Consider the following 17,381-nt stretch of genomic DNA (forward strand, 5'->3'; position numbering starts at 1 on the left):
TGGCGCAATCAGTTAGCGTGTTCGGTTATTAACCAAAAGGTTGGTGGTTCAATCCTACCCAGGGACGTAATTTACCTTGTTATCAGATTTTGGTGATCTTTAAGTAGACAAGTCAAAATTTCAAACCCCCTCTTATGGTGTAGGGTACCTGGCCTTCTCTGATGTAATCAGAGTTAGATTTGATTAAGTGATTTTATAAAAGAACAGCTAGGAAGCACAACTTAGCAGTGGGTTGCAGAGAAAAAGAAATACGCTTGCAGAAAAATCCAATTGAGTGATTAAACAGCTCTTCATTTTCTGGCTTTATTTTTATGCTAACAAATTTGTTCTCTGAAAAGTGTCCACAAAGCCAAGTATCTGATTAACACCTTTGTAGGGATGGTTTTTCACCTATTACTAAATTAAACTTGCTTCATTGGAAAGGCAGCAAGTGATGTCATCCAAGCAGTGGGTCAAAGTTGGCTTCATCCCTCGTCTGCTTATGAAAAGAGAAAAGGGATATGCAGGGCATGGCGGCCTTTTGCGACGCTTGGATGACCCCTAGTTCGCATTAAACACCCCCACCCTCCTTCGGTGTGGGGCTCATGTTGGCCATGCCCCAGCCCCTAAAGCATTCAAGCTGATTTCTTGCAGCAGCTGGGTACTGTAACAGCTCCAGAGCTGCTCTGTAAGGCAAGTAAAAGGGTGTGGGCCCTGCAGCACTACCTGTAGTTTGCATTGTGCATTGGAAGGCACAAAGTAAGCAGACGGGAGGAGAAGTCAGGATAGTGCACAAGGTTATAGAAGGGATGGGCTCAAGAAAAGAGAAGTGGAAACAGACAGCATACTAGGCTGGAGAGAGACCTGAGACAAAGAGATCTGAATTATACGAGAGCCGTCCAGGGGAAACACAAATTATGCAGTCAAGTTTCCCACATTTGGGGAAATCGCAAGGGGCAGCACACCCAGAGTGCAATGGGTGAGCCTTGCCCTGGGAGAAGCACCTTCATGATCATAGTATCTCACCTGGCAGGTTAGTAGGAGTTGGGCTAGAGCTGGGGAGGGTCGCTGCTCGGGCACTACCTTTCAAGTGAAGGAGATCCAACTGAGGCAGCACAAGGGAACTCTCAAAAGAAGAACAAGGCTAGAGGAAGATCTGAGACAAAGAAATCTGACTTTTACCAGAGCTGACTAGAGGAAAGCACAAACACAGTCCACCACTACCACAAATAATGCAGTCGAGTTTCCCACATTTGGGGAAATCACAGGGGTCAGCATACCCAGAATGCAATGAATGAACCTCACCCTGGGAGAACAATCTTCATGACAATAGTATCTCCTATGCAAAATAAGTATGATTTGGGATAGGGCTGGGGAGGGCCGTTGCTCAGGCACATCTCTGTCAAGTAAAGGAGATTCAACTGAGGCAGCACAAGGGAACTCTCATCTGGGGACAACAACTGCAGGGAGAACACATATTTTCAGATGAACATGGGGTGGCAGAAGGCTGCCTAATACTGAAGCACCCCCAAACAACAAACCAAATGCAACAACTAGTGCAAGCATTCCTGGGGGATGGCCTGCAGCAGATGGATTTGAATATGGTGATGTCATCCAAGCAGTGGGTCAAAGTTGGCTTCAACCCTCGTCTGCATATGAAAAGAGAAAAGGAGCGTGCAGGGCATGGAGGCCTTTTGTGGTGCTTGGATGACCCCTAGTTCACATTAAGCACCCCCACCCTCCTTCGGTGTGGGGCTCATGTTGGCCATTCCGCAGCCCCTGAAGCATTCAAGCTGATTTCTTGCAGCAGCTGGCACTGTAACAGCTCCAGAGCTGCTCTGTAAAGCAAGTAAAAGGGTGTGGGCCCTGCAGCACTACCCGTAGTTTGCATTGTGCATTGGGAGGCACAAAGTAAGCAGACGGGAGGAGAAGTCAGGATAGTGCACAAGGGTATAGAAGGGAGGGGCTCAAGAAAAAAGAAGTGGAACCAGACAGCAAACTAGGCTGGAGAGAGACCTGAGACAAAGAGATCTGAATTACATGAGAGCCGACCAGGGAAAACTCAAATTATGCAGTCAAGTTTCCCACATTTGGGGAAATCGCAGGGGCAGCACACCCAGAGTGCAATGGGTGAGCCTTGCCCTGGGAGAAGCAACTTCATGATCATAGTATCTCACCTGGCAGGCAAGTAGGAGTTGGGCTAGAGCTGGGGAGGGTCGCTGCTCGGGCACCCCCCTGTCAAGTGAAGGAGATCCAACTGAGGCAGCACAAGGGAACTCTCGAAAGAAGACAAAGGCTAGAGGAAGATCTGAGACAAAGAAATCTGACTTTTACCAGAGCTGACCAGAGGAAAGCACAAACACAGTCCCCCACTACCACAAATAATGCAGTCGAGTTTCCCACATTTGGGGAAATCACAGGGGTCAGCATACCCAGAATGCAATGAATGAACCTAACCCTGGGAGAACAATCTTCATGACCATGGTATCTCCTATGCAAAATAAGTATGATTTGGGATAGGGCTGGGGAGGGCCGTTGCTCAGGCACATCTCTGTCAAGTAAGTTGCATTTGATTTGTTGTTTGGGGGTGCTTCAGTATTAGGCAGCCTTCTGCCCTACCATGTTCATCTGAAAATATGTGTTCTCCCTGCAGTTGTTGTCCCCAGATGAGAGTTCCCTTGTGCTGCCTCAGTTGAATCTCCTTTTGGAGAAGACCTCAATAAGATTGTAGCTGATCTGGCTACTGCTAAAACAGCTTGCCTACCTAGTATGACTCCTACCACGCAGAAGGCTAAAAGTACTTTTCTTGGCCCTTTCATCCTCCAGGTAAAGCGTACCCAAGGTCAGGCATACCCAAAGCAAGCTCATGTTTCCAGACCTGCCAAGCCCAGACTGAAGCAATCCTGGGCTGCCCATCAGCCTGCTTCCAAAACGGACAAGCCTGCCGCATGACGGTGCAGGCCTCCCTCTGGGGGATCCCAGGGTGGGGGGCCCGACTTCTAGGTTTGGCAAAGAAAGGTATAATTCTAAGCTAGAGAATTCTGTTTGGAGCTCACCTTGTACTTTGTGAAGAAATAATCAGCATTGTGGCTGAGCAGATACATGTAGTGTGTGGCTGCAAACTGCATGGATCTGCTGCGTTGTAATGCTGATTCTTTTTTTTTGCAAAGTACCAATAGCTTCATATAATGTTCACAATTTTTATGCAGGATCAAATAGCTCAATAGGTAGGGTGTTTGATTAGAATTCAACAGGTTATAGGTTTGAATCCTGGGTATGGTAGTTTGAGATGTGTTATTTAATAAAGTATGTTGTTCTGACTGCCGGCATCCTATCACCTGGGATATCATACTAAATAAATGGAGTTGATCAAATTTATTTTTTTTTAACTAGGGACAATTTCCAGATACTTCTCTTTATAACTGAGATTGCCCCCTGGAACTTCACATCAGTTGACAACTATGCATGAGTGGGCAGTGCTTGCCCTGGATCTGTCCACCCATTTATGTGCCGCCATAAAATAAAGCATGACTAACAGTTATCCTGGGCGTACACTACACAATTATCTGTCAGGCTATCTATCCAGTCTGGATGGATGGAATGAAAATCTGGTAATGTATAGGAGCAAATGTCAATTAACCATTTGCTCCCAAACACTAGAAAAGTGGTCAAAAATGGTCATTACACAAATTGGTTAAACCCAAAATTTAACCAATTTGTTTAGGGGACCATTTTTGTCCATTTTTTAGTGTTTGAGAGTAAATCGTTGATGGTCATTTGCTCACATAGATAACCGGATTTCTATTCCAACCAGCCAGTGTTGGAGAGATGGTCTGCCAGATTACATAATGCATACCAGAGCCATAACTAGACTTTTTGGTGCCCTGTGACAGAGAATTATATGCCCTCCCCCCCATTTTTGCAATATGGACAAAAGGCGCATGCCTTGTGGGGAAGGGGCATAACAAGATTGGTCTCAGAGAAAGCACATGAGATATGAAGATATATCTAGTATACTTGACACTCAATGGTTTGTGGTATTGCAGGGGTGCCCTCCTTAAATGCATATACAGTCACACATGGCATGTTTGTGTAAATGGCATATCAGCAGTCAGCACTAACTGGTGACATGCCATTTGTACAAGTAAGCCATGTGTGACTAATATATAAACATACTTTATTAAATAACACCTCAAACTATCATACCCAGGATTCAAACCTATAACCTGTTAAATTCTAATCAAACACCCTACCCATTGAGCTACTTGATCCTGCATCTATTCTAACCTCCAAAAACAGATTCAGTTGCATTTTCCAGCGTGTTTTGTTTGCGCCTTTGCAAATGTCTTACATCGACAAACTTATTTAGTACTATTTTGCAAATAGGGTTACATTGTCGCAACATTGTGTTCCCTAATTGCTTGATTTTTTAAATGCAAAAATTGATAAAGACACCTGATAATTGCTCTGTGGAGTCTTCTTTTGTGTCTACTTCTTATCTACATTTAATTCCCTACCTATAATCAAGGCATTTTTAAATGCTGGGTGCTGCCAGGACGTGAGGCCTACCTAGTCTTTAGATCTGAATTTGAATGTACTTGTGAACTAACTTAATTTCCTACTTCTAAACTCATTCCTAAATTCACTACTTACATTAATCCTGTAGTTGGGCATTTTGAGCCTTCAATTGTGGGCATTGTTTTGTGTCCAGACCAGCAGCTGGTGGTGTGCATTTGCTGGAAAGGCATCGAAGACCTCCGATATGCTGCATCTCCTGATGTGTGTCTGCCTCAAGTGGCTGTCAGCAAATGCATGCTAGACACCCCATTCCAAGCTGATTGTGACATCACGGAACATGCATCATAGAACAGGCATGCTAGAACATGGGTCTTCAACCTGCGACCCTCCAGCTGCTGTGGAACTACATATCCCAGCATGCCCTGCCTCAGTTTTAGCATACCTTAATAGCAAAACTGTGGCAGGGCATGCTGGGATGTGTAGTTTCACAGCAGCTGGAGGGCCACAGGATGAAGACCCATGTGCTAGAACCAAACCGCAGGTACATTGAATGCTAGCAAGCTGAATGTTTAAATCCTTTTTGTTCCGCAGCATTCCAATGCGGAAGATTCCATGGAACCAGAGATTATTCCATTGAGAAGGACATGCTGCCTGGATGACTGTACTGTGCAAATTAAATCACGGAGCCAGTTGGCTTGTGGGTGGCTCTGGTGACTGGGTGGTTGGGTGGGCGGTGTGTCGGAGGTGGAGCACATGCAAATGAATGTGTATCATCCAGCTAGTGAGAGAGAAAACTCATGCAGGAGTGTGCCTGCTTGTCAGTGAGTTATGCACCTTGCCAGACGTCAAATCTACATGGAGCAACTGGAGGGGACAAGAGCAGGTTTGGAAAATATACACAGAAGAGCATATATGCTGGCGCATTCTCCATGATTGTGTCAGCTTATGTTTTGGTGCACTGCACTTTCCTCCACTAAGTTTTAGCCATTTTGTTTAAACGCAAGTGTAGTTGCTTCTCGCTCTTTTGGCTGTGATATTGTATTGTGGTTGAAGAGTCTGCTGGAGGGATTGTTTTCTTCATTGGCGAGAGACTGAAGATATTCCAGGATGGAAGGCTTGGGAACACTATCCGTTTTTCAGTTGTGGAAGAGTTGAAAGACCGGATTGGACTACATTCTATAGTAAAGGGTATCTTTGTATTTATTAATCCTCCCTTTATATGTGTCTGTCTTTCAATAAAGCTTTGGGCTTGTGATTCCGTCACCCTCTTACACTCCACACCCATAGCCTTATTAACTATTGTATTGTTTAAATGTATAGTGCAGTTCATGATTTATAGTGTAGGCTGACCTGTACTGTAGTTCTTGAACTGTACTATACCGACAGCATTTGTATTGTGTTTTGGCTGTGCTGCAACACAGTACTTATGTGTGTAATGTTTATGTATGTTTTTTTGCTTCTTTATGTCAATAAAGACTGCTTTTTCAATCCAATATCTGAAAACAATCAATGTTTATCTTTGATGGCAATAGAAGTGGTATGATATTTGCTGCTTTTGAAAGGCAATATCTGATATGTCCCCTATCTGGGAACCATATATTAAATGGCTTTTCAGAAAAGGGAGATGGGAGAAGAGCTTTCAGTACTTGTAGGACCGATGCACATTTCCTATTCTAGCCTCCAAAAACAGATTCAGTTGCATTTTCCAGCGTGTTTTGGATGCGCCTTTGCAAATGTCTTACATCGACAAACTTATTTAGTACTATTTTGCAAATAGGGTTACATTGTTGCAACATTGTGTTCCCTAATTGCTTGATTTTTTAAATGCAACAATTGATAAAAACACCTGATAACTGCTCTGCGGAGTCTTATTTTGTGTCTACTTCTTATCTACATTTAATTCCGTACCTCTAATCAAGGCATTTTTAAATGCTGGCGGCTGCCAGGACGTGAGGCCTACCTAGACTTTAGATCTGAATTTGAATGTACTTGTGAACTAACTTAATTTCCTACTTCTAAATTCATTCCTAAATTCACTACTTACATGAATCCTGTAGTTGGGCATTTTGGGACTTCGATTGTGGGCATTGTTTTGTGTCCAGACCAGCAGCAGGTGGTGTGCATTTGCTGGAAAGGCATCAAAGACCTCCGATATGCTGCATCTCCTGATGTGTGTCTCCCTCAAGTGGCTGTCAGCAAATGCCTGCTAGACACCCCATTCCAAGCTGATTGTGACATCACGGAACATGCATCATAGAACAGGCATGCTAAAACATGGGTCTTCAACCTGCGACCCTCCAGCTGCTGTGGAACTACACATCCCAGCATGCCCTGCCTCAGTTTTAGCATACCTTATAGCAAAACTGTGGCAGGGCGTGCTGGGATGTGTAGTTTCACAGCAGCTGGAGGGCCACAGGATGAAGACCCATGTGCTAGAGCCAAGCCGCAGGTACATTGAATGCTAGCAAGCTGAATATTTAAATCCTTTTTGTTCCGCAGCATTCCAATGCGGAAGATTCCATGGAACCAGAGATCCTTCCATTGAGAAGGACATGCTGCCTGGATGACTACACTGTGCAAATTAAATCACGGAGCCAGTTGGTTTGTGGGTGGCTCTGGTGACTGGGTGGTTGGGTGGGTGGTGTGTCGGAGGTGGAGCACATGCAAATGATTGTGTATCATCCAGCTAGTGAGAGTGAAAACTCATGCAGGAGTGTGCCTGCTTGTCAGTGGGTTATGCACCTTGCCAGACGTTAAATCTACATAGAGCAGCTGGAGGGGACAAGAGCATGTTTGCAAAATATAGATAGAAGAGCATATATGCTGGCGCATTCTCCATGATTGTGTCAGCTTATGTTTTGGTGCACTGCACTTTCCTCCACTAAGTTTTAGCCATTTTTGTTAAGCTCAAGTGTAGTTGCTTCTCGGCCTTTTGGCTGTGATCTTGTATTGTGGTTGAAGGGTCTGCTGGAGGGAGGGATTGCTTTCTTCATTGGCGAAAGACCAAAGATATTCCAGGATGGAAGGCTTGGGAACACTATCTGTTTTTCAGTTGTGGAAGAGCACAGAGGTCGGATTGGACTACATTCTATAGTAAAGGATGTCTTTCTATTTATTAAACCTCCCCTTATATGTGTCAGTCTTTCAATAAAGCTTCGGGCTTGTGATTCCCTCACCCTCTTACACTCCACACCCATAGCCTTATTAACTGTTGTATTATTGTACAGTTTAAATGTATAGTGCAGTTCATGATTTATAGTGTAGGCTGGCCTGTGCTGTAGTTCTTGAACTGTACTATACCATCAGCATTTCTATTGTGTTTTGGCTGTGCCGCAACGCGGTACTTATGTGTGTAATGTTTATGTATGTTTTTTTGCTTCTTTATGTGCATCGGTCCTACAAGTAATGAAAGCTCTTCTCCCATCTCCCTTTTCTGAAAAGCCATTTAATATATGGTTCCCAGATAGGGGACATATCAGATATTGGATTTCAAAAGCATCAAATATCATACCACTTTTATTGCCATCAAAGATAAACATTGATTGTTTTCAGATATTGGCTTGAAAAAGCAGTCTTTATTGACATAAAAAAAAAACATACATAAACATTGCACACATAAATACAGTGTTGCAGCACAGCCAAAACACAATACAAATGCTGACGGTATAGTACAGTTCAAGAACTACAGCACAGGCCAGTCTACACTATAAATCATGAACTGCACTATACATTTAAAGTATACAATAATACAACAGTTAATAAGGCTATGGGTGTGGAGTGTAAGAGGGTGAGGGATTCACAAAACCGAAGCTTTATTGTAACACAGACACATATAAGGGGAGGGTCAATAAATAGAAAGATATCCTTTACTATAGAATGTAGTCCAATCCGACCTCTGTGCTCTTCCACAACTGAAAAACAGATAGTGTTCCCAAGCCTTCCATCCTGGAATATCTTTGGTCTTTCGCCAATGAAGAAAACAATCCCTCCCTCCAGCAGACCCTTCAACCACGATACAAGATCACAGCCAAAAGGCTGAGAAGCAACTACACTTGAGCTTAACAAAAATGGCTAAAACTTAGTGGAGGAAAGTGCAGTGCACCAAAACATAAGCTGACACAATCATGGAGAATGCGCCAGCATATATGCTCTTCTATCTATATTTTGCAAACCTGCTCTTGTCCCCTCCAGCTGCTCTAAGTAGATTTAACGTCTGGCAAGGTGCATAACCCACTGACAAGCAGGCACACTCCTGCATGAGTTTTCTCTCTCACTAGCTGGATGATACACAATCATTTGCATGCGCTCCACTTCCGACACACCACCCACCCAACCACCCAGTCACCAGAGCCACCCACAAGCCAACTGGCTCCGTGATTTAATTTGCACAGTGTAGTCATCCAGGCAGCATGTCCTTCTCAATGGAAGGATCTCTGGTTCCATGGAATCTTCCGCATTGGAATGCTGCGGAACAAAAAGGCTTTAAATATTCAGCTTGCTAGCATTCAATGTACCTGCGGCTTGGCTCTAGCACATGGGTCTTCATCCTGTGGCCCTCCAGCTGCTGTGAAACTACACATCCCAGCATGCCCTGCCACAGTTTTGCTATTAAGGTATGCTAAAACTGAGGCAGGGCATGCTGGGATGTGTAGTTCCACAGCAGCTGGAGGGTCGCAGGTTGAAGACCCATGTTTTAGCATGCCTGTTCTATGATGCATGTTCCTTGATGTCACAATCAGCTTGGAATGGGGTGTCTAGCAGGCATTTGCTGACAGCCACTTGAGGGAGACACACATCAGGAGATGCAGCATATCGGAGGTCTTCGATGCCTTTCCAGCAAATGCACACCACCTGCTGCTGGTCTGGACACAAAACAATGCCCACAATCGAAGTCCCAAAATGCCCAACTACAGGATTCATGTAAGTAGTGAATTTAGGAATGAATTTAGAAGTAGGAAATTAAGTTAGTTCACAAGTACATTCAAATTCAGATCTAAAGACTAAACACAAAACACAAAATAAGACTCCACAGAGCAATTATCAGGTGTCTTTATCAATTGTTGCATTTAAAAAATCAAGCAATTAGGGAGCACAATGTTGCGACAATGTAACCCTATTTGCAAAATAGTACTAAATAAGTTTGTCGATGTAAGACATTTGCAAAGGCGCAAACAAAACACGCTGGAAAATGCAACTGAATCTGTTTTTGGAGGTTAGAAAAGATGCAGGATCAAGTAGCTCCATGGGTAGGGTGTTTGATTAGAATTCAACAGGTTATAGGTTTGAATCCTGGGTATGATAGTTTGAGGTGTTATTTAATAAAGCATGTTTATATATTAGTCACACATGGCTTACTTGTACAAATGGCATGTCACCAGTTAGTGCTGACTGCTGATATGCCATTTGCACTAAAACAAATTAAAATGGTAAAAGTTATTGTACTTTAAGTAAAAATAAAAGCTAAAATATCAAACCCAGTTTTGGATTACTTTAATGAACAAAAAAAAAATGCATATAGCAAAGGATAGTTTCAATCTGCCTACCTCTGGGTTATGGACCCAGCATGCTTCCATTACAGTACTCTGCTGCACATGTAAGTGCAAGAGATCCTGAAGCACTCACTCATCATGGGAAAGTACCAATGTGTTTCTTCATTGGTTGATGGAAGAAACATCTTACAAAAACTCTCCACATTATTGACTTTTTAAAATGTTTCTAGGAATCGTTCTAGATGAATGCTTATTAGCCTTTGTCAGTATGGACTTTTACAAAGTGTTGCTGTGGCGCAATCAGTTACTGTGTAAGGCTATTAACCAAAAGGTTGGTGGTTCAATCCCACCCAGGGACGTAATTGACCTTGTTATCAGATTTTGGTGATCTTTATGTAGACAAGTGAAAATTTCAAACCCCCTCTTATGGTGTAGGGTACCTGGCCTTCTCTGATGTAATCAGAGTTAGATTTGATTCAGTGATTTTATAAAAACAGCTAGGAAGCACAATTTAGCAGTGGGTTGCAGAGAAAAAGAAATATGCTGGCAAAAAAATCCAATTGAGTGATTAAACAGCTTTTCATTTTCTGGCTTTATTTTTATGCTAACAAATTTGTTCTCTGAAAAGTGTCCACAAAGCCAAGTTTCTGATTAACACATTTGTAGGGATGGTTTTTAACCTATTACTAAATTAAACTTGCTTCATTGGAAAGGCAGCAAGATGCATCCTCATTTCAATATCTACTGAAATAATACAGGTTGACACCAGGAAACATTAACGCCACTGCATCCTTTGTGCTTTCTCATGTGGAAGTCTGTTTAATGTGAAAACAAGGTGATATCTAATTAGCACACAGGTAAGGAATTAAGAAAATATTTATTTAAAGGTGAAGATGTTTCTCACAAAATCGTTGCCCCAATGCATCATTGAAATTCAAGCTGGAAAGATGATTTTAATATATCACTTGTACATTTTGTATTGCTCTTCTGGTGACAATGTAGTTTGTTTTTGTCAATTACCATTTTAATAATCGGGTAAAGAAAATTAAGTGGATTTTTGAAAGAAAACAATACTGTCAATATACTATTAAAACAAATGAAAATGGTAAAAGTTATTGTACTTTAAGTAAAAATAAAAGAGCAAAAATATCAATCCCAGTTTTGGATTACTTTAATTAACAAAAAAAAAACGCATATAGCAGAGGATAGTTTCAATCTGCCTACCTCTGGGCTATGGACCCAGCATGCTTCCATTACAGTACTCTGCTGCACATGTAATTGCAAGAGATCCTGAAGCACTCACTCATCATGGGAAAGTACCAATGTGTTTCTTCATTGGTTGATGGAAGAAACATCTTACAAAAACTCTCCAGATTATTGACTATTTAAAGTTTTTCTAGGAAACGTTCTAGATGAATGCTTATTAGCCTTTGTCAGTATGTACTTTTGCAAAGTGTCGCTGTGGCGCAATCAGTTAGTGTGTACAGCTATTAACCAAAAGGTTGGTGGTTCAATCCCACCCAGGGATGTAATTGACCTTGTTATCAGATTTTGGTGATCTTTAAGTAGACAAGTCAAAATTTCAAAAACCCCTGTTATGGTGTAGGGTACCTGGCCTTCTCTGATGTAATCAGAGTTAGATTTGATTCAGTGATTTTATAAAAACAGCTAGGAAGCACAATTTAGCAGTGGTTTGCAGAGAAAAAGAAATATGCTGGCAAAAAAATCAAATTGAGTGATTAAACAGCTCTTCATTTTCTGGCTTTATTTTTATGCTAACAAATTTGTTCTCTGAAAAGTGTCCACAAAGCCAAGTATCTGATTAACATCTTTGTAGGGATGGTTTTTCACCTATTACTAAATTAAACTTGCTTCATTGGAAAGGCAGCAAGATGCATCCTCATTTCAATATCTACTGAAATAATACAGGTTGACACCAGGAAACATTAACGCCACTGCATCCTTGCTGCTTTCTCATGTGGAAGTCTGTTTAATGTGAAAACAAGGTGATATCTAATTAGCACACAGGTAAGGAATTAAGAAAATCTTTATTTAAGGGTGAAGATGTTTCTCACAAAATCGTTGCCCCAATGCATCATTGAAATTCAAGCTGGAAAGATGATTTTAATATATCACTTGTACATTTTGTATTGCTCTTCTGGTGACAATGTAGTTTGTTTTTGTCAATTACCATTTTAATAATAGGGTAAAGAAAATTAAGTGGATTTTTGAAAGAAAACAATACTGTCAATATACTATTAAAACAAATTAAAATGGTAAAAGTTATTGTACTTTAAGTAAAAATAAAAGAGCAAAAATATCAATCCCAGTTTTGGATTACTTTAATTAACAAAAAAAAAATGCATATAGCAGAGGATAGTTTCAATCTGCCTACCTCTGGGTTAAGGGGCCCAGCATGCTTCCATTGCAGTACTCTGCTGCACATGTAAGTGCAAGAGATCCTGAAGCACTCACTCATCATGGGAAAGTACCAATGCGTTTCTTCATTGGTTGATGGAAGAAACATCTTACAAAAACTCTCCAGATTATTGACTTTTTAAAGTTTTCTAGGAAACGTTCTAGATGAATGCTTATTAACCTTTGTCAGTATGTACTTTCGCAAAGTGTCTCGGTGGTGCAATCGGTTAGTGTGTTTGGTTATTAACCAAAGGGTTGGTGGTTCAATCCCACCCAGGGATGTTATTGACCTTGTCATCAGATTTTGGTGATCTTTAAGTAGACAAGTCAAAATTTCAAACCCCCTCTTATGGTGTAGGGTACCTGGCCTTCTCTGATGTAATCAGAGTTAGATTTGATTCAGTGATTTTATAAAAACAGCTAGGAAGCACAATTTAGCAGTGGGTTGCAGAGAAAAAGAAATATGCTGGCAAAAAAATCCAATTGAGTGATTAAACAGCTCTTCATTTTCTGGCTTTATTTTTATGCTAACAAATTTGTTCTCTGAAAAGTGTCCACAAAGCCAAGTTTCTGATTAACACCTTTGTAGGGATGGTTTTTCACCTATTACTAAATTAAACTTGCTTCATTGGAAAGGCAGCAAGATGCATCCTCATTTGAATATCTACTGAAATAATACAGGTTGACACCAGGAAACATTAACGCCACTGCATCCTTGCTGCTTTCTCATGTGGAAGTCTGTTTAATGTGAAAACAAGGTGATATCTAATTAGCACACAGGTAAGGAATTAAGAAAATCTTTATTTAAGGGTGAAGATGTTTCTCACAAAATCGTTGCCCCAATGCATCATTGAAATTCAAGCTGGAAAGATGATTTTAATATATCACTTGTACATTTTGTATTGCTCTTCTGGTGACAATGTAGTTTGTTTTTGTCAATTACCATTTTAATAATAGGGTAAAGAAAATTAAGTGGATTTTTGAAAGAAAACAATACTGTCAATATACTATTAAAACAAATTAAAATGGTAAAAGTTATTGTACTTTAAGTAAAAATAAAAGAGCAAAAATATCAATCCCAGTTTTGGATTACTTTAATTAACAAAAAAAAAATGCATATAGCAGAGGATAGTTTCAATCTGCCTACCTCTGGGTTAAGGGGCCCAGCATGCTTCCATTGCAGTACTCTGCTGCACATGTAAGTGCAAGAGATCCTGAAGCACTCACTCATCATGGGAAAGTACCAATGCGTTTCTTCATTGGTTGATGGAAGAAACATCTTACAAAAACTCTCCAGATTATTGACTTTTTAAAGTTTTCTAGGAAACGTTCTAGATGAATGCTTATTAACCTTTGTCAGTATGTACTTTTGCAAAGTGTCTCGGTGGTGCAATCGGTTAGTGTGTTTGGTTATTAACCAAAGGGTTGGTGGTTCAATCCCACCCAGGGATGTTATTGACCTTGTCATCAGATTTTGGTGATCTTTAAGTAGACAAGTCAAAATTTCAAACCCCCTCTTATGGTGTAGGGTACCTGGCCTTCTCTGATGTAATCAGAGTTAGATTTGATTAAGTGATTTTATAAAAGAACAGCTAGGAAGCACAACTTAGCAGTGGGTTGCAGAGAAAAAGAAATACGCTTGCAGAAATATCCAATTGAGTGATTAAACAGCTCTTCATTTTCTGGCTTTATTTTTATGCTAACTAATTTGTTCTCTGAAAAGTGTCCACAAAGCCAAGTATCTGATTAACACCTTTGTAGGGATGGTTTTTCACCTATTACTAAATTAAACTTGCTTCATTGGAAAGGCAGCAAGTGATGTCATCCAAGCAGTGGGTCAAAGTTGGCTTCAACCCTCGTCTGCTTATGAAAAGAGAAAAGGGATATGCAGGGCATGGCGGCCTTTTGCGACGCTTGGATGACCCCTAGTTTGCATTAAACACCCCCACCCTCCTTCGGTGTGGGGCTCATGTTGGCCATGCCCCAGCCCCTGAAGCATTCAAGCTGATTTCTTGCAGCAGCTGGGTACTGTAACAGCTCCAGAGCTGCTCTGTAAGGCAAGTAAAAGGGTGTGGGCCCTGCAGCACTACCTGTAGTTTGCATTGTGCATTGGAAGGCACAAAGTAAGCAGACGGGAGGAGAAGTCAGGATAGTGCACAAGGTTATAGAAGGGAGGGGCTCAAGAAAAGAGAAGTGGAAACAGACAGCATACTAGGCTGGAGAGAGACCTGAGACAAAGAGATCTGAATTATACGAGAGCCGTCCAGGGGAAACACAAATTATGCAGTCAAGTTTCCCACATTTGGGGAAATCGCAAGGGGCAGCACACCCAGAGTGCAATGGGTGAGCCTTGCCCTGGGAGAAGCACCTTCATGATCATAGTATCTCACCTGGCAGGTTAGTAGGAGTTGGGCTAGAGCTGGGGAGGGTCGCTGCTCGGGCACTACCTTTCAAGTGAAGGAGATCCAACTGAGGCAGCACAAGGGAACTCTCAAAAGAAGAACAAGGCTAGAGGAAGATCTGAGACAAAGAAATCTGACTTTACCAGAGCTGACCAGAGGAAAGCACAAACACAGTCCACCACTACCACAAATAATGCAGTCGAGTTTCCCACATTTGGGGAAATCACAGGGGTCAGCATACCCAGAATGCAATGAATGAACCTCACCCTGGGAAAACAATCTTCATGACAATAGTATCTCCTATGCAAAATAAGTATGATTTGGGATAGGGCTGGGGAGGGCCGCTGCTCAGGCACATCTCTGTCAAGTAAAGGAGATTCAACTGAGGCAGCACAAGGGAACTCTCATCTGGGGACAACAACTGCAGGGAGAACACATATTTTCAGATGAACATGGGGTGGCAGAAGGCTGCCTAATACTGAAGCACCCCCAAACAACAAACCAAATGCAACAACTAGTGCAAGCATTCCTGGGGGATGGCCTGCAGCAGATGGATTTGAATATGGTGATGTCATCCAAGCAGTGGGTCAAAGTTGGCTTCAACCCTTGTCTGCATATGAAAAGAGAAAAGGAGCGTGCAGGGCATGGAGGCCTTTTGTGGTGCTTGGATGACCCCTAGTTCGCATTAAGCACCCCCACCCTCCTTCGGTGTGGGGCTCATGTTGGCCATTCCCCAGCCCCTGAAGCATTCAAGCTGATTTCTTGCAGCAGCTGGGCACTGTAACAGCTCCAGAGCTGCTCTGTAAAGCAAGTAAAAGGGTGTGGGCCCTGCAGCACTACCCGTAGTTTGCATTGTGCATTGGGAGGCACAAAGTAAGCAGACGGGAGGAGAAGTCAGGATAGTGCATAAGGGTATAGAAGGGAGGGGCTCAAGAAAAAAGAAGTGGAACCAGACAGCAAACTAGGCTGGAGAGAGACCTGAGACAAAGAGATCTGAATTACATGAGAGCCGACCAGGGAAAACTCAAATTATGCAGTCAAGTTTCCCACATTTGGGGAAATCGCAGGGGCAGCACACCCAGAGTGCAATGGGTGAGCCTTGCCCTGGGAGAAGCAACTTCATGATCATAGTATCTCACCTGGCAGGTAAGTAGGAGTTGGGCTAGAGCTGGGGAGGGTCGCTGCTCGGGCACCCCCCTGTCAAGTGAAGGAGATCCAACTGAGGCAGCACAAGGGAACTCTCGAAAGAAGAACAAGGCTAGAGGAAGATCTGAGACAAAGAAATCTGAATTTTACCAGAGCTGACCAGAGGAAAGCACAAATACAGTCCCCCACTACCACAAATAATGCAGTCGAGTTTCCCACATTTGGGGAAATCACAGGGGTCAGCATACCCAGAATGCAATGAATGAACCTAACCCTGGGAGAACAATCTTCATGACCATGGTATCTCCTATGCAAAATAAGTATGATTTGGGATAGGGCTGGGGAGGGCCGTTGCTCAGGCACATCTCTGTCAAGTAAGTTGCATTTGATTTGTTGTTTGGGGGTGCTTCAGTATTAGGCAGCCTTCTGCCCTACCATGTTCATCTGAAAATATGTGTTCTCCCTGCAGTTGTTGTCCCCAGATGAGAGTTCCCTTGTGCTGCCTCAGTTGAATCTCCTTTTGGAGAAGACCTCAATAAGATTGTAGCTGATCTGGCTACTGCTAAAACAGCTTGCCTACCTAGTATGACTCCTACCACGCAGAAGGCTAAAAGTACTTTTCTTGGCCCTTTCATCCTCCAGGTAAAGCGTACCCAAGGTCAGGCATACCCAAAGCAAGCTCATGTTTCCAGACCTGCCAAGCCCAGACTGAAGCAATCCTGGGCTGCCCATCAGCCTGCTTCCAAAACGGACAAGCCTGCCGCATGACGGTGCAGGCCTCCCTCTGGGGGATCCCAGGGTGGGGGACCCGACTTCTAGGTTTGGCAAAGAAAGGTATAATTCTAAGCTAGAGAATTCTGTTTGGAGCTCACCTTGTACTTTGTGAAGAAATAATCAGCATTGTGGCTGAGCAGATACATGTAGTGTGTGGCTGCAAACTGCATGGATCTGCTGCGTTGTAATGCTGATTCTTTTTTTTTGCAAAGTACCAATAGCTTCATATAATGTTCACAATTTTTATGCAGGATCAAATAGCTCAATAGGTAGGGTGTTTGATTAGAATTCAACAGGTTATAGGTTTGAATCCTGGGTATGGTAGTTTGAGATGTGTTATTTAATAAAGTATGTTGTTCTGACTGCCGGCATCCTATCACCTGGGATATCATACTAAATAAATGGAGTTGATCAAATTTTTTTTTTTTTTTTAACTAGGGACAATTTCCAGATACTTCCCTTTATAACTGAGATTGCCCCCTGGAACTTCACATCAGTTGACAACTATGCATGAGTGGGCAGTGCTTGCCCTGGATCTGTCCACCCATTTATGTGCCGCCATAAAATAAAGCATGACTAACAGTTATCCTGGGCGTACACTACACAATTATCTGTCAGGCTATCTATCCAGTCTGGATGGTTGGAATGAAAATCT

At 42.3% G+C, this 17,381-nt stretch overlaps 8 non-coding genes across 8 annotated transcripts; all 8 read right to left on the reverse strand.

The window, feature by feature from the left end:
- Nucleotides 1-856: 856 nt before the first annotated feature.
- LOC134993126 (U1 spliceosomal RNA) lies at nucleotides 857-1,020 on the reverse strand. The gene has a single exon (XR_010197013.1). It is a non-coding gene; the product is annotated as a U1 spliceosomal RNA (small nuclear RNA).
- A 151-nt stretch (nucleotides 1,021-1,171) lies between these two features.
- LOC134993106 (U1 spliceosomal RNA) lies at nucleotides 1,172-1,335 on the reverse strand. The gene has a single exon (XR_010196994.1). It is a non-coding gene; the product is annotated as a U1 spliceosomal RNA (small nuclear RNA).
- Nucleotides 1,336-2,008: 673 nt separating this feature from the next.
- Nucleotides 2,009-2,171, reverse strand: LOC134993149 (U1 spliceosomal RNA). Its single transcript, XR_010197036.1, has one exon. It is a non-coding gene; the product is annotated as a U1 spliceosomal RNA (small nuclear RNA).
- Nucleotides 2,172-2,323: 152 nt separating this feature from the next.
- On the reverse strand, nucleotides 2,324-2,487 carry LOC134993102 (U1 spliceosomal RNA). Its single transcript, XR_010196990.1, has one exon. It is a non-coding gene; the product is annotated as a U1 spliceosomal RNA (small nuclear RNA).
- Nucleotides 2,488-14,645: 12,158 nt separating this feature from the next.
- Nucleotides 14,646-14,809, reverse strand: LOC134993127 (U1 spliceosomal RNA). The gene has a single exon (XR_010197014.1). It is a non-coding gene; the product is annotated as a U1 spliceosomal RNA (small nuclear RNA).
- A 150-nt stretch (nucleotides 14,810-14,959) lies between these two features.
- LOC134993108 (U1 spliceosomal RNA) lies at nucleotides 14,960-15,123 on the reverse strand. The gene has a single exon (XR_010196996.1). It is a non-coding gene; the product is annotated as a U1 spliceosomal RNA (small nuclear RNA).
- Nucleotides 15,124-15,797: 674 nt separating this feature from the next.
- LOC134993146 (U1 spliceosomal RNA) lies at nucleotides 15,798-15,960 on the reverse strand. The gene has a single exon (XR_010197033.1). It is a non-coding gene; the product is annotated as a U1 spliceosomal RNA (small nuclear RNA).
- Nucleotides 15,961-16,112: 152 nt separating this feature from the next.
- Nucleotides 16,113-16,276, reverse strand: LOC134993144 (U1 spliceosomal RNA). Its single transcript, XR_010197031.1, has one exon. It is a non-coding gene; the product is annotated as a U1 spliceosomal RNA (small nuclear RNA).
- Nucleotides 16,277-17,381: the final 1,105 nt, after the last annotated feature.

This window comes from Pseudophryne corroboree, unplaced genomic scaffold (assembly GCF_028390025.1).
Source record: "Pseudophryne corroboree isolate aPseCor3 unplaced genomic scaffold, aPseCor3.hap2 scaffold_1245, whole genome shotgun sequence".
NCBI lineage: Eukaryota > Metazoa > Chordata > Amphibia > Anura > Myobatrachidae > Pseudophryne > Pseudophryne corroboree.